At 37.5% G+C, this 16,604-nt stretch overlaps 1 long non-coding RNA gene across 2 annotated transcripts in view; it reads right to left on the bottom strand.

Moving 5' to 3' along the window:
- LOC132015095 (uncharacterized) overlaps positions 1-16,584 on the bottom strand; it is a 27,630-nt gene extending 11,046 nt beyond the window's left edge. For both annotated transcript variants that reach the window (XR_009403543.1, XR_009403542.1), the window contains exons 1-2: positions 16,512-16,584; positions 10,675-10,767 (exon numbers count right to left, since the gene is read on the bottom strand). This is a non-coding gene — a long non-coding RNA (uncharacterized LOC132015095). The remainder of the gene's footprint in view (positions 1-10,674; positions 10,768-16,511) is intronic.
- Positions 16,585-16,604: the final 20 nt, after the last annotated feature.

Here is a 16,604-nt window from a genome sequence, read left to right as displayed (position 1 = left end):
ATATTTTGGCTATTGTGGACATTGCTGCTATAAACATTCGGGTGCACATGCCCCTTCGGATCACTACATTTGTATCTTTAGGGTAAATACCCAGTAGTGCAATTGCTGGGTGATAGGGTAGTTCTATTTTCAACTTTTTGAGGACCTCCATGCTATTTTCCAGAGTGGCTGCACCAGCTTGCATTCCCACCAACAGTGTAGGAGGGTTCCCCTTTCTCCACATCCTGGCCAGCATCTGACATTTCCTGACTTGTTAATTTTAGCCATTCTGACTGGCGTGAGGTGGTATCTCATTGTGGTTTTGATTTGTATTTCCCTGATGCTGAGTGATGTGGAGCACTTTTTCATGTGTCTGTTGGCCATGTGGATGTCTTCCTTGCAGAAATGTCTGTTCACGTCTTCTGCCCATTTCTTGACTGGATTATTTGTTCTTTGGGTGTTGAGTTTGCTAAGTTCTTTATAGATTTTGGACACTAGCCCTTTATCTGAAAAGTCATTGCAAATATCTTCTCCCATCCTGTCAGCTGTCTTTTGGTTTTGTTAACCGTTTCCTTTGCTGTGCAAAAGCTTTTGATCTTAATGAAATCCCAATAGTTCATTTTTGCTCTTGCTTTCCTTGCCTTTGTTAGCCCCCAGAGTTTTTACTAGAGTTTCATTACATAAGCATGAGTGATTGAATCATTGGCCACATGATTGAATTCAATTTCCAGTCTACCCTGCCCTCTCCAGATGTTGGGCTCACATCAAATAACTCAAAGCCCCAACCTGGTAAATTACATGGTTAGTCATTCTGGTGTGGCCAGCACCCATCCTGCATCATCTCATTAGCATATACTCAGGTATGGTCCCAGGGTTCCATCATAAATAACAAAGATATTCTTGTCATTCCAGTAAATTTCAAAGATTTAGAGGTTATCTCCTAAGAACTAGGGACAAAAGCCAGTCAATTCTTTATAACAGTGTGATTTTCTTTGTATTAATCCTATAGGGGTTTGTTGTGCTCCTTGAATGTGTAAATTTATATCTTTCACCAAATTTGGGAAATAATTGGCCATGTTTTCCTTAGATACTCTTTCTGTCCATTCTTCTTCTCTCTCGTCTTCTTCTGGGAATCGAATTACATACATCTTAGACTTTTTTTTTTAAGATTTTATTTATTTGTCAGAGAGAGAGAGAGAGAGAAAGAGAGTACAAGCAGGAGGAGCAGCAGGCAGAGGGAGAAGAAGGGCTCCCTGCTGAGCAAGGAGTCTGATATGGGATTCAGTTCCAGGACGGTGGCTGGTAATCTGAGCTGAAGACAGACATTTAACCAACTGAGCCACCCAGGGGCCCTATCTTAGACTTTTTGATGGGGTCCTTGAGGCCTTTTTAATTTTTATTTCAACATTCTTTGTGCTCTTCAGATTAGAGTCAGGTTCTCTTGACCTATCTTCAAGATTGCTGATTCTATTTTGTTATCTGCATTCTACTGTTAAGTTCATCTGGTGAATTATTATTTCAGGTATTACATTTTTTTTAGTTCTAGAATTTCTGTTTGCTTCTTTCTTATAGTTTCTATTTCTCTACTAGAATTCATGTATTTCATTGATGATGCATGTATTTTCTTTTATGTCATTAAATAGGTTGATAATAATCACTTTTAATCTCTGTCTGCTAATTACAACACCTGGGACATTTCTAAGTTGATCTCTGTTGATTGTTCTTTCTCTCAAAAAAATGAGTTACATTTTCATACTTTCAATACCTAAATAATGTTAGGGCTTTTTTGTTTGTTTTGTTTAGTTAGCATTCAACTGAATTGACTGGGCTCAAATATCAGGTTAGTTCTTTTAAACAGGGCTTGATTTCCTTAAGTTTGTCCTATTCAAGCACTGTTCAGAAGTCAACAAGAGATATATAAAAAGAATTTAGAGACTCCCTTCTCTGGCTCCCTCTTTCCTTTGATTTCCCTTTTACTTTCTAGAAATTGTACCTATCCCAAAATCTGTCTCTTACTCTTCAAGCCAGAAAAACCTGAAGCCAAAAAACCTGTTTTATATGACTTTTTGCCAACTTGCAGGGAGGAAATAGAGGACTGCCTTTATGCCAGAAACTTAGAATTCTGAGTACCTCTCTTCTTACAAATGCCAACTTCCCTCTAGAATCTCTTTACTTTTGGTCACTCTCCAATGCCAACGTTTTTGGGTTGTTTGTTCTTTATCTTTCACTAAGAGTTTATCTTTGTTATATGTAGGAGGATCAGTCTGACAAGAACAACTCATACAAGCACCTCTCTATGGCACTTACTTTGTAGGCTTAGAAAACAGAAACAGAGGTGTTATCCTGTGCACTGGAACTGGGGTTTGTCACCATGAGAGTGGAGTTGTAGTAAGATAGAGGTTATAGGACAATTTCCTCAAGTGTAATAAATATCACTAGATTGAATTCATTGGAGTGACACCCAGTGTTAATCAAAATTCTGTATTATAAAATAATGTAAAAGAAATGTTATAACTTTTCACCACATTTTAAGGAATTTGCTAGCAAAGTCCTAAAAATGGAGGTTCCTAAAATATGTTCTATTAAGTATCTTAAAACTGAAATTAGCATACGCACATATTTGCAAACAGATAATCTAATATGAATGCTTATTTCTAAAGTTAAAATAACATATACAGTGGTGCCTCGGTGGCTCAATTGGTTAAGTACCAGCCTTTGCTCAGGTCATGATCCCAGGCTCCTGGGATCAAGCCCCATGTCTGGCTCCCTGCTCAGGGGAGAGTCTGCTTCTCCCTCTCCCTCTAACCCTCTCCTTATTCATGCTCTCTTTCTTTCTCTCCTGAATATATAAATACAATCTTCTAAAAAGTAACATATTATTACTTCTCTGGATCACAGAATTGAGAGTATTGTTTTTCTTTTGTTTGAGCTATATTGCTCAAACAAAAATAGTTTGAGCTATATTGCTTTATAATCAGAAAAGAGTGATTTTGAAATGGGACATTCTTTTCTTAAATTCTTTTGAAGATTTTACTTATCTATTTGACAGAGAGAGAGAGTGAGAAAAGGAACACAAGCAGGGGGAATGGGTGAGGGAGAAGCAGGCTTCCTGCTGAGCAGGGAGCCAGACGCAGAGCTCAATCCCAGGACCCCAGGATCATGACCTGAGCCGAAGGCAGATGCTCAATGACCGAGCCACCCAGGTGCCCCATGAAATGGAATACATTCTAAAGACATTTTATTCATATTAAAGTATTTTAAAATTTTTATTTTTTTGAGTAGGCTCCTTGCCCAATGTGGGGGTTGAACGCACAAGATTAAGGGATGAAGAGTTGCATGCTCTACCGACTGAACCAACCAAACACCTCTAAAGCATTTTAAAATTCTACCTGTTTTTCTCATAGACTGTATAATCAATGTTCATCCATATCACTAGAAATTCTTTTTTTTTAAAAGATTTTATTTATTTATTTGACAGAGATAGAGATCACAAGTAGGCAGAGAGTCTGGCAGAGAGGGGGGGGGGGGAGGTTCCCTGCTGAGCAGAGAGCCCAATGTGTGGCTCGATCCCAGGGCCCTGAGATCATGACCTGAGCCAAAGACAGAGGCTTAACCCACTGAGCCACCCAGGTACCCCCAGAAATTCTATGGAATCTATGGATTCCATTGAAAATAATACTAAAATAAAAGCAAATTCTGAGCTATTTGCAATTAATTTCCTCACTAATCTTACATCCTTATATCCTAAAATCTTTAAGTGGTGAAAGGACTGAAATGCTTATTTTTTTAAAAAAAGACTTTATTTATTTATTTGACAGACAGAGATCACAAGTAGGCAGACAGGCAGGCAGAGAGAGAAGAGGAAGCAGGCTCCCTGCTGAGCAGAGAGCCCAATGCGGGGCTCGATCCCAGGGCCAGGTTTATCAGTGAGGAGGCTTTTACTATAGTCCAATAAAGTAAATAAAGGTAAGAGTGAAGGTCGTGAGAGGTTATTGGAATTGGGAAATATTTAGGAGGTTTGGTCAAACAGATTCACTGATGGATTTGTTGTGAGAAGCCAGGAAGAAGGGAAAAAAGATTGATGAGGTTTTTGGCTTTATCATTTATGTGAATGATGATGCTAATAACCAAGATAGGGATGACTGAGAAAAGATGATGTTATAGAAGTAATGGGAAGGGAGTACAAAAACTCCCTATACTTACATAGATGGGCTTTGCAGAAAGATCCTTGGATGACCTAAAATGGAATGAAAATTTTGTAGATATGTTCATATGGACTTTCAGTGGGAATATGCAAAAGTTTTGTTATATTCTTAAGAGAATTTGAAAAGTTAACTTTGGAAAGTAAAGTCAGGCACTTCTTAACATCTTGCTTTTCTTTTTCTTGTTCCTTTCCTTGTGCTTACAATTATGTAAAAGCAGAGAAAAAAGATAAAAGCTGTCATAAGAGAATTTAAAATATATGTAAAGTAAAGGACACATTTTAAGAGTTGGTCTTTTTTACTTCATTGAGAATATAAATATATTCAGGGCAGACCTAAAAATACTATGAATTCCTTTCTAATTTCCTTGTTATATTCAAGATCCTTTGGCATTCCTTGGTGTAGGCTATGCTGTGGTCTTCCTGGTCTCCCCTAAATAGACTTCTTCTTTGCCATGTCCAAAGAACATCTTTAACCTTGTGTTTTTTGAGCTCTCCCGCTGAGGTTTCTCTTATAATCTCTTAAAATCCTTTCTATAAATAGGCATTACATTAGTTGGGTTGAATCAGGAAAACAGAAAACTATGAATAGTATGGAATAAGGGACTTACTATAGATATTAGATTTAAGGGGCACCTGGGTGGCTCAGGTGATTAAACTCCAACTCAGGTCATAAACTCAGCATTTTGGGATTGAGCCCTGCATTGGGCTCCCCGCTCAGTGGGAAGCCTGCTTCTTCCACTCCCTCTGCCTACTGTTTCCCCTCCTTGTGCTCTCTCTAAATAAGTAAAATTGTAAAAAAAAAAAATTTAACACAATTATGAGAGAAGCTGAGGAAAGAAAGATATGAATGTGAATAGCTGGAGGATTAGAGAGAAATCACTACAAAGGATCACAGAAGGAGGTGTGAAAAACTTTGTGGAAGGCTGGTGCCTTTGTGTCTGTTGGTGGGCTGAAAATCATTACAAATCAGCAGGTCAGAGAGTTAGGAAGAGAAGCTGCACAGACAGTAGGATAAAGCAAGAACACATTTTTCTTCCACAAGTACAAACTGGAAGCTGGTCACTCATTATGTCAAACTTGAAGAAAGACGGCCTTAGACCTGCAGAAAAAGTTTCTGCCTTTCACCATCTTGCTATATATGCTACAGGCCCAGGAACTGGAAAAGCTAACGTAGGAGATCTTATGGGAGCTAGAGAAGCTGTGGGCCTAGGTACTAATCTGTGTGAACAAGGGGAGCTAGAACATCAGTAACCACATTCACATGCAGACATACACAAGCATGTACTGAGCCATGCTGCCTGAGGCCCTGCATCAATCCTCTGAGAGAATGGCTGCTATTTCTTCCTTCTAAATCTCATATAAATTTCTCTAACAGCCAACTCTAAATTGAAACTACTAACAGAAAAGAAATTCTAGAAACCACAGTTACAGCTGAATTAACACAACACAAAATTACCAGTCATACTGTATACCAAAATGCCATGCGAAAGACAGTGATTCACTTCAATCCCAATCATGGCCTTAGGTGAGTGCTGTGAAGTGTGTAAACCTGGTGATTCACAGACCTGTACCCCTGGGGATAAAAATATATGTTTATAAAAAATAAAAAATTAAAAAAAAAAAGACATGGAGTGAGGCTAGATGTATTTAAGACTTACAAAATGTGATGGGACAAAATAATTCAATGAATTCAACTTTCTGGTTCCAACCATCCTTCAATTTCATCTGAAATTCTTAGACATTATGACTAACACTTGCATAACAGTTTTTATAAACTTGGGCTACTGTTGTTAGTAAAATGTTGGCCTGGTGGATCATAGCTTTGATTCAGTCATAATTCCTATGTGCCTATGTAAATAAAATGGGTCAAGATTATTCAATTTTATGTCCTCTCTAATTCTGCTATAGAGTTTTCTAACTAGCTTCACAGTAATGTTTTATAAATAGTAATCTTTGCTTTCTTGTCACATCACTTTAATATCTTACAAGGAAGTAATATGAAATTGATGTACTTACTATTTTCTTTCCCCTTTAAGCCAAAATATCTATACATGACAGATCTCAACTTCTTTTAACAAAACGTGTTTGGGAAGCCAGGGTAGCTTAGTCATTTAAGCATTTGCCTTCAGCTCAGGTCATGATCTTAGGGTCCTTGGATGGACCCCCACATCGGGCTCTCTGCTCAGAGCGGAGTTGGCCTCACACTCTCACTCTCTCTCAGATAAATAAATAAATAATTTTTTAAAAAAAAAGGATTTATTTATTTATTTATTTGACAGAGAGAGAGAGAGAGATCACAAGTAGGCAGAGAGGCAAGCAGAGAGAGAGAGGAAGGGAAGCAGGCTCCCTGCTGAGCAGAGAGCCCGATGCGGGACTCGATCCCAGGACCCTGAGATCATGACCTGAGCCGAAGGCAGCGGCTTAACCCACTGACCCACCCAGGCGCCCCAATAAATAAATATTTTTTAAAGATCGGATATAAGACACCATTTTTTCTTTGATTAAAAAATAAAGTACCTATCATCTATGAGACAATTTTCTGTCAGAAGTCTTACATGGCAAGACAAATGACAATATTAAAATTTTTTTTAAGGGGCGCCTGGGTGGCTCAGTGGGTTAAGCCGCTGCCTTCGGCTCAGGTCATGATCTCAGGGTCCTGGGATTGAGCCCCGCATGGGGCTCTCTGCTCTGCAGGGAGCCTGCTTCCCTCTCTCTCTCTGCCTGCCTCTCCATCTACTTGTGATTTCTCTCTGTCAAATAAATAAATAAAATCTTTAAAAAAAAAAATTTTTTTTAAGATGACTTTTCATATGAGAGATGATTTCCTTAATGAAGAGATGTAATCATTCCTAACTGTTGGAGAGATAATTTACACATTAGGCAAAGAGAAGTCCAAATTTGAAATTAATGGCATATAAGAGAGTCTCATAGTCCAAGATCATCCCATAGAGGTTTACTTGAAGGATTATTAATTCCTTTACATTTCAGAAGGGCAAAAAAATGACAAAAGAGGTGGGAAATATCATCCTCAAATAAATATCAGTTATTATAATTAAATTTATAAAAGAAAAAAATTTATAATAACACAGTGTTCAGTTAATAATAACACAGTGTTCAGTTCCCCATAGCTAAATTATTAATGAACTGAGAAATGACAAAAGTTCATGTGGAGAAGAATCAAAAATAATGTATTTGTGTTTTACTCAAATTCAATTCTAGCCCCAAATTTCCTATTTCCCAAAAAAGGAATATCTCAGGACACTGACAAGCTACAACTGACACATCAAGATGAACTAGAAGCTTCAAACTAAAGTAAGGTGCCAGACCCAAATTCAGCAAATTTTATTCTTATTGTTAATTCCAGTATAATTAACATACAATGTTATATTAATTTTAGGTGCACAATACAGTGAACAAATTCAGATTTTAAAGGTCCTCCATCGCCAAAGGGTAAGGAATAGGAGATGCCTGTTCCTTCTCACTTTCATTTGGACATGCAGGGGCCTCCAAGAAGCCTACTGAGAAAGCGTACTGTCTTATCCCTGCAGTGGTGAGGCTTAAGGACCAACCTGATTCTTGTCCAGAGAAATCAAGAAGTCAAGAGATCAGCTTACCAAATACTGTGGTGTTATAGAAGAGTTTCTATTGTTTGGAGATTGGCTTGCACTCTCAAATTTGCCCAGGTAAAGTCTATTGGGAATTTCCCATAGCTGGAGGTGGGCCATATATGTAGAAGAGCTCACCTTGGATTCTGTTCAATAGGGCTACTGAAACGGATCAAGAGCTACTGAAAGACCCACAAGGATAGGATCTAAGTGAATCCCGTATGTCTAGAGGTAACAAGGGTAGAAAGATCAAGGCAGCATTCAAACACATCTATATCTAGTAGAGATCCAGAGGTGAAAGACCCCAGTGGTGGGACTCTTTCAAGTACCCACAAAAGCACCCATGAAAGAGTTAGTCCTAAATATCTGCCAATCCCAGAAACTCAAATCTAGCCCACCAAAGTCATTTCAAGTAAAAATATTCTTATCATCTTTTTCTTCCTGCTTCTCATGCTCCAAATCTAGAATGGCCTGAAGCCCAGATTAGCAAAATGGCACCTAAAATCAGCACAACCTAAAAGAAGGGGGGAAAAATGTCACTTTAAGTTAAATGCAGAATTCAGATTATTATACAAGAACCAACACTCTTGACTTAAGAACCCAGACTGTTGGGGACCTTAAAATGTTTTTAAGGTCTGGTTATTATCTAAGAGTGGATCAAAAGCCTTGGGGGGGTTGGTTGCGGCACCTGGGTGGCTCGGTTGGCTAAGCCGTCAACTCTTGGTTTCAGCTCAGGTCATGATCTCAGGGTTTTAATATGAAGTGCTGCATAGAGTTCCCTGCTCAGTAGGAGTCTGCTTCCCCTTTCTCTTTCCCTATTCTCCTCCCCTGGCTTGTACACTCTCTCTCTCTCTAATAAATAAATCATAAAATAAGAAAAAGGAAGGAAGGAAAAAAGAAAAAAAAGAACAGAACTTTGGAATTCTAATTCAATAGTGGGGGAAAACTCTCACCATTAGAAATATTTGAAGAGATAATGGGAAGCAAAAAAAAAAAAAATGTTTTATTAGGTCTTGTGCTTAGGGCTTGTTCAATGTAAAAGTAACTTTAAAAAAAAATCACTCAACACATAAGTATTATACCAATTCCACCCTATAAGGTTCCTGAGTAAACGACTTATTCCTTACTTGCCCTAGATATAGACTCATCCTTTCCATCATTCAATTACTGCCACCTCATTTTGACTCATCAGAAACTTTCTTAGCATTCTGTTAGGTCAGGGGAGCTAATGTATAATTGCCAAACTATGTGGGGTTTTTTTTTCCACTTAGTTTTGTTACATACTGGCATTTGAGCCTACTTTTTCTTACTAATAATTATATAAAAGAATTACATAAAGTCAGAAGTTCCATATTACCTTTTGGTAGCTTCATTTTTTTTTTTCCTTTTGTTAGCTTTCGGTTTGGTCAACAAAAATGGGAGAATATCCCATAATGGTAATTGCCTCACTAACAGACATTTCCAGAGCAAATAAAATGTGTACTGAGAAAAGGACCTAATGAGTGTAATTTTAATGAAACAGTAGTAACAGAAATAAAACTGTAGTAGGTTGAAGAGTCAAAGAGAGATAGGGAAATAGATACCAGAAATGAATACCAAAATTTCTGGGAGCTCTACAGTACTAAATGAGAAATTTAGTCCTGTTGAAAGAGTTAGATTGAATGAACAAATGTATTTAAAGTCAAACCAGAATTATTACAAATCCAATTTTTAAAAATTATCTCTTTGTAGTACATATGGTCCTTAGGAAGATTTGAAAAACTATATATTTTTTATGTTCTATACTCTTGAACAAAATAAGTTCTTCATAAACTTCACTTCTGTTCACACAACCATGTCCTCTAGTAAGTTATGTGTTCTTTACTTTCTCAGAGTATAATCTCTGCCATGTGTCCTCTGGAGGCTACATAATGGGTGCAATGTACACATACACTTTTTCATGCTAAAGCTGTAGCTTACCATGTGTGGAGTAATAGTCTAACACACATGCATAGTGTGACAGCACTCCAGCCAGTCTTAAGGGTTAGCTTGCTTCAAGTTAACACACTCTTCGCCTGCTCACTTAAGGTCCTTGATCTGTAACAAAACTAATTTGCCTTCTTTGAGATTTGCAGACCACTGACCTTGGGGAATAAGGGACCAAAATTTTCCCAGGCCACAGAGGCCAGCAAGTTGGCTTGAAGCTGCCTTGGCGTTCTGATTAGCCCAGCAATCTTTTAGCAAAATGTTTTTTCTTTTTAAGGTCACACAGATGACTTAACTGACCGCTGCACATCCATAGAGCTTACCTTCCTTTGCAGAAAGAACAGAGTACCCTTGCATAATAACCACCCCCTGGTGCCAAGGACCCAGAACTTCTGATTACCAAGATAACTCTGTAGCTGGCATCATTGAGTCTGCATGTAATCAAGAAGTGTCACAGACCACTGTACTCCTTTAGCTAATTAAAACCATTTCAAAATCTCTGGGCCAGGCAGAAGCCTTGGAATTGGCATTTGGACAAGAATCCACCCTTTCCCCCAGATAGCTGGCCTCCTGAATAAAGTTCATATTCCTTTCCAATCAAAATTTATCTCTTGAATAGTGGTGGCCTTTCAAGCAACAGGCAGCAAAACTTGGGTTTAAGTAACAATAGGACAATGACTTAGATGTTCTTACAATACCTCCTTCTAGGAGAAAATTTTCTACATGATTAATTTATAATGAGGTAGTAATAAAGACTTAATACATGAATATGTTACTATAAATATTCATTTCCTTATCTGGAATTATTATTCAAATTATCTAAGAATTCTGTTTTACTGTGGGTGGAGACTGTTTTATGAAGTATCAGTAACAAGCAACAAAGAAAATGGTTTTGGTCAATGAGAATCCTGAATACATTACTGAATTTCCTGCTGTATGAGCACTCTTGTTTTGGACAGGCAGGAAGCCGCATTATCAAAGATCCTTCTGATGATTCCACTGCCATTCTTATACCTGTGGATGATTATAAGAAAGCATTAAAAAGAGAGCAGTCAATGACTCATAGTTTAGTAGAAGCCCCTTAATATACTATTGTCCCTCTAGTACAGTTAGTTGACAATGGGGGTCTTAAAAACATGATTCAACCAATTCTTGGGATTTCTATGAATATTTCTAAGAAAATAACTTTTGATGACATTCTTCAAATTAAAAACAGGGTGCATGAAAAACAAAACAAAACCACGTTCAACAGGAATAAGTTTCTCCACTCACTAGGAGTTCAGGTAGCAGAAATAATAGAATTTATTTCTTGCTTTCATTAACACAACTACTCTGCTTAATTACTCTTGCCTAGTTATTCCAGTAACTGTGGCAGTGTCTCAGCCCATATCTGAATATGTGGGATAAACTAGGAACTCAGTAATTGTTATATGAATGAAGGAATGAACAAACCATAAACCCCTAGGAAGAAAGGCAATATATCTACAATTTTTCTTCACATAGGTTTTGTTTCAAAGTAATAATTAAATGGCCTGAGGCCCTCACTTTGACGATGCTACATTTTAATTTAGGGAGATGAAGTTTAGTGGGGATATGGCTCTTATTTGTTCAATCTATTTACCTTTATTATCTAGGAGAACTTGATTTTTTTTGTCACTCTTTTTTATTTAATTTTTTTAAATAAACATATAATGTATTTTTAGCCCCAGGGGTACAGGTCTGTGAATCACCAGGCTTATACACTTCACAGCACTCACCATAGCACATACCCTCCCCAGTTTCCATAACCCCACCCCCCTCTCCCCCCAGCAACCCTCAGTTTGTTTTGTGAGATTAAGAGTCACTTATGGTTTGTCTCCCTCCTGATCCCATCTTGTTTCATTTATTCTTTTCCTACCCCCCAAGCCCCCCATGTTGCATCTCCACTTCCTCATATCAGGGAGAGCATATGATAGTTGTCTTTCTCCAATTGACTTATTTCACTAAGCATAATAACCTCTAGTTCCATCCATATCATTGCAAATGGCAAGATTTCATTTCTTTTGATGGCTGCATAGTATTCCATTGTGTATATATACCACTTCTTCTTTATCCATTCATCTGTTGATGGACATCTAGGTTCTTTCCATAGTTTGGCTATTGTAGACATTGCTGCTATAAACATTCAGGTGCACGTGCCCCTTGGGATCACTACATTTGTATCTTTAGGGTAAATACCCAGTAGTGCAATTGCTGGGTGATAGGGTAGTTCTATTTTCAACTTTTTGAGGAACCTCCATGCTGTTTTCCAGAGTAGGGAAAACTTGATTTAATCACTGCGTATAAGACCACAATTAATGATCATTTTCAGAGTAACAATATTTTTAATGGAAAGAATTTGTGTTTTAGAGATTATAAGGCTAACAAGTGAGAATAACTCTGTGCCTTACTTCAGGTGATTCATATGTCATAGGATTTAGCAATCTAGGCACTGTCTTTCTTAAGAAAAAATTAATTAACAAATATTCAGGGAGTATATATTGAATGTTAGGCCTAAGCCAGATGGACCCTGTTAGGAAATATTAAAAAGTGTAAGATGTAGACATCTAAATAGTTGGAGATGACAATGTGGCAGCTTATCTAAAAAAAAAAAAAATCATTTCAAGATCAAGATGGCAATGAGACATAAGAATGAAACTTCCAAGAAAGCAACTTTGTAAATGTTTCCACCTGGAACATGATATGATGGCTGAGACCATAAGGCGATCTTGAATACAGTGATATGATCAAATGCATAAGTTTAAGGGAGAGGGGAACACCTCTGGAGATCATATGGATAAAGGCTAACAGTGAAGAAGACCTTTGGGTGACATTATTTTCTCTGTAGATGAAAACTAGTGAATCCTGATAACAATGCATTGCAGAATCAACAAAATAATTACGGTTAGAATAAGCTGCCACCTTCTGTTATACTGAGGACACCAAGAAACCTTCCTCTTTCCACATGCTCCCCCACTGGAGGATCTCCTACACTAAAACTTAAAATTCTTTTAGTAGAAGTTAGGGTCTTTTGTTCATTTCACAGATAGAGATAAAAACTAGAAGTAAATTCCCTGAGGAATTAATGCACCAAGTTAAAATTATGTCAGGTTGTAAAATGCAGGTATCATATTCATGCCTGAGATCCAGTTTTGATGAGCACTGTGAGAGGAAAGGAGAAGGGTACTCAGTACCTATAATAAAAAGTAATAATAATGTGTTGGGGGGGCAGATACAGAAAAGGAAGCCTAAGAACACTAAAAACAAACTATTATTTCAACGTTTTGTCATTGGGTTGGCTCTGGAAGAGGAAATGCAGAGAGAAAACATTTTATTAGTAAATACTAGTAAATCCAACCTAATGGGTTACTTCCTGCTAACCTGTAATATTTATAACAAAAACTATAGATACAAAAGAAAAAAGAACTGTAGGTGCTGAAAAGTATCAGAAAGTTAATCTCATAGCAAATTTTGGGATAAACTATTTATTTCCTGAGTAACTATATTAATAGAGAGAAAAGAGATGAATAATATAAACAATACAAATGTTTTAATAGTATTACAGTATAATACAGCACTATACTTTCACTTATATATTATAGATGAAATTTCTATAAATTTGAGTTTAGTTATTATCTCATAAAAAGAAACAGGCTTATTTGTTTCCAGGTTTAACCTCCTTTCCCACCTAGTTCCATTATGGTTTAGTCCATTATGGTTTAGGCCTATGGTTGATAAAAAGGAAGCATTTGTCTTTTTTTTTTTTTTTTTTTTTTTTTTTTAAAGATTTTATTTATTTATTTGACAGAGAGAGATCACAAGTAGGTAGAGAGGCAGGCAGAGAGAGAGAGGGAAGCAGGCTCCCTGCTGAGCAGAGAACCCGATGTGGGACTCGATCCCAGGACCCTGAGATCATGACCTGAGCTAAAGGCAGCGGCTTAACCCACTGAGCCACCCAGGCTCCCGGAAGCATTTGTCTTAAGCAGATCTGAAAGACCTGCTCATCCACCAAAAATCCCTTCCACTGACTTGCTATGGTACCTGAAAATTCCAGTAACAGGTTATATCTCCTTAATGAAGTAACTGGAAGCCATGTAGTAGGCAATTATTTTTACTAGAAGTAACTCTATGCCAATTCTACCTACAAACATCTTGACTCAATTAATTTGTCAGAATGGCTGGACAGTCCTTGGAAATGTCCTCAGGAAATAAGCTATAGGCTGGCTAGGTTTTGATAGGAGCAGGAAAAAAAGAGGAAACTAAAGAAGCCTACTGCAGGAGAAAAGGCCACATTTGGAGTTCATTTATGGGTCCTTGGAAATTAATTTTTGGTGTAGAGAAGAAGGAGTGGGCATTTCAAGGAAGCTGGTGAATATCCAAGGGAGAGGTGTAAAATTGATGACAATTTCACAAACAAGCCTTTTTTTTTTTTTTTTAAGATTCTATTTATTTATTTGACAGAGAGAGAGATCACAAATAGGCAGAGAGACAGACAGAGAGAGAGATGAGGAGAAGCACGCTCCCCGCTGAGCAGAGAGCCCCATGCGGGACTCGATTCCAGGCCCCTGGGATCATGACCTGAGTCGAAGGCAGAGGCCTAACCCACTGAGCCACCCAGGCGCCCCCAAACAGGCCTTTTAATTTAGTTACCTTGATTTCTCTTGGACAGCAGAACCGAAAGCATGACAGACAAAAGTTAAGAATCTAATTAATAGGTGAGAAGACAAAAGATCAATTTAAATAACCTACAAAGCGGATAATTTAGACAATTTTCATTTCAGTCTGCTGATAAAATTAAACAGTACAAAATTATAAAATGTTACATTTTTAAATTATATATTCATTTTATTCTTAAAATAATAACTACAGTAAAATATTTATCAGATTAAATGTAATGTGGTATCCAAAATTATATTCTAGAATAGAAGATTGTAGTTGAAAAAGTAATAAGATCAAATAAATAAAAAATAATGAGAATAAAAGATCAAATAAATAAAAAGTAATGAGATCAAGTAAAGTCTGTAGTTTATAGTATTGTACAAACATAAATCCCTAGTTTTGACAAATAGTTGTATGTTAACATTAAGGCAAGCTGAGTAAAGGGATGGGAACTCCTTGGGCTATCTTTGTAACCTCTCTGTAATTTTAGATTTATTCCAAAATAAAATGCTTATTAAAATTTTTGTATTAGAATAACTCTAGTTTATATTAAACATTTTTTTAGATCAAATTGTGAGTTATGCCAATGGCTCCTTTGGGACTACCATGCCTATTATGCAAAATTTTCTAGTGCCACTGAGTTTAATAGTTTGCATATATTCTTATCTTCTGAGCAACCATGCAGAAAAGAGTGGCATTTTCTCAGTGGCAGAGATAGTGACATTTTATCCAATAATGACCTATGCATCAGGTCTGGATAATACCTTGAGTCATTTCACCTCACCTTCATTTTAGCTGCACATTTTAAAGGCAAAAGTTTCCAGTTTCATGTTTCTTTTACTAAATGATAACCAGAGCTATAATAAATATCTCAGGCTCTGACCTTGTTTTGTTTAAGGAAAATATACTTTTTCCTTTGTTTATAGTACATAATGTTCCTCTGTATTTTAGGATGTTTTAGTATCATTTTCTCGTTTATTTTCATTTGCTGTTATCATTTGCCCATGCATTATGGGATAGAAAACAATTTTGGCTTGTGTCCATTAATAAGAAAAAAAAAAACAGAAAATAAATAGATTGGGCTTAACACTACTCTGATTGAAGAGAAAGACCTTGTAAAGACAGTAATCTAAATGGCAGCAAATATTAACAAGATTAAACTAAGCATCTACGTACTAACAGCCTAACGTCCTGATTAATTAATCACAGGTTAAGCAACAATCACAACTTTACTGACTGGTGGGGAAGAGTGAGGTTCAGTAGCAACAAAGCAATCAAGACAGGGATATTTTTCACATTTTTTTCATCTCCAAATGATGACTTTTATAAAAGAGGGGTAAAAATATGAAAAGGATTCTAGAAATGAATTCTGAGTGGGTAAGAAAGATTACTGTAAGACTTGCATTGTGGTGCGGGGCCGCCTAACTTAGCTGTGGACTTTTTTTTTTTTTTAAATTTCATGAGGCATTGAGGGATTGGAGGTGGGTGGGGCGGACTTCAGGGCTACCACTTTGTCTGCTGGTCCTGCTCAGGCTGAGGAAAATAGGCTTTTTAATTCTCACAAAGCCGCGCTTTAAATGTGGGGTGAGGAAAGGCTTGTCTACCCACCTCCAAGAAGCTAATGTCTCACAAACTGTTTAAGACAAATTTCCTTCCTCACTAGACACAATGAAATTGTTACAGCCCTCAGGTCCTGACATTTGCGTCCCAAGTTTTAAATGCATTGGCTCCGGGCACTTTACAAGAGGTTACTCAATCCGTCAATGAACAAACAGCTTTTCGCGTTCTTTTTTCGCAATTGAGTTTGCGACTTTTAGGCGTTTGGTCTTATGGTCTGTTTGGTGGTTCTTTTGGTTTTTCTACTCCGCTTCCCCGAGTGAAGACTGTGGTACCCTTGGTTTCCTCAATCAGAGTAAAAATTCGTGCAGGGCAGTCCCATGTTCAGTGCCATCCCACACTAAATGTTAATCTCCTAGGTATCCATTCTGCACCTGACTGCCCCGTGCCTGAGGGCGCCTCAACATTTTCTCGGCGTTTTTCGGCGCTTAATGCCTACAAAGAGGTTAGTTTTCCCCACCTACCAGTAAGGGACGCCGCTCAGCACCTGCGTCTACGTCTGCGCCTGCGTCTGTCCGCGGGAGTTCTCCATAAGCGCATGCGCCATCCCTGCAGCC

The sequence above is a fragment of the Mustela nigripes genome, chromosome 4 (genome assembly GCF_022355385.1).
Source record: "Mustela nigripes isolate SB6536 chromosome 4, MUSNIG.SB6536, whole genome shotgun sequence".
NCBI lineage: Eukaryota > Metazoa > Chordata > Mammalia > Carnivora > Mustelidae > Mustela > Mustela nigripes.
This window is presented reverse-complemented; position numbering and strand designations above follow the sequence as displayed.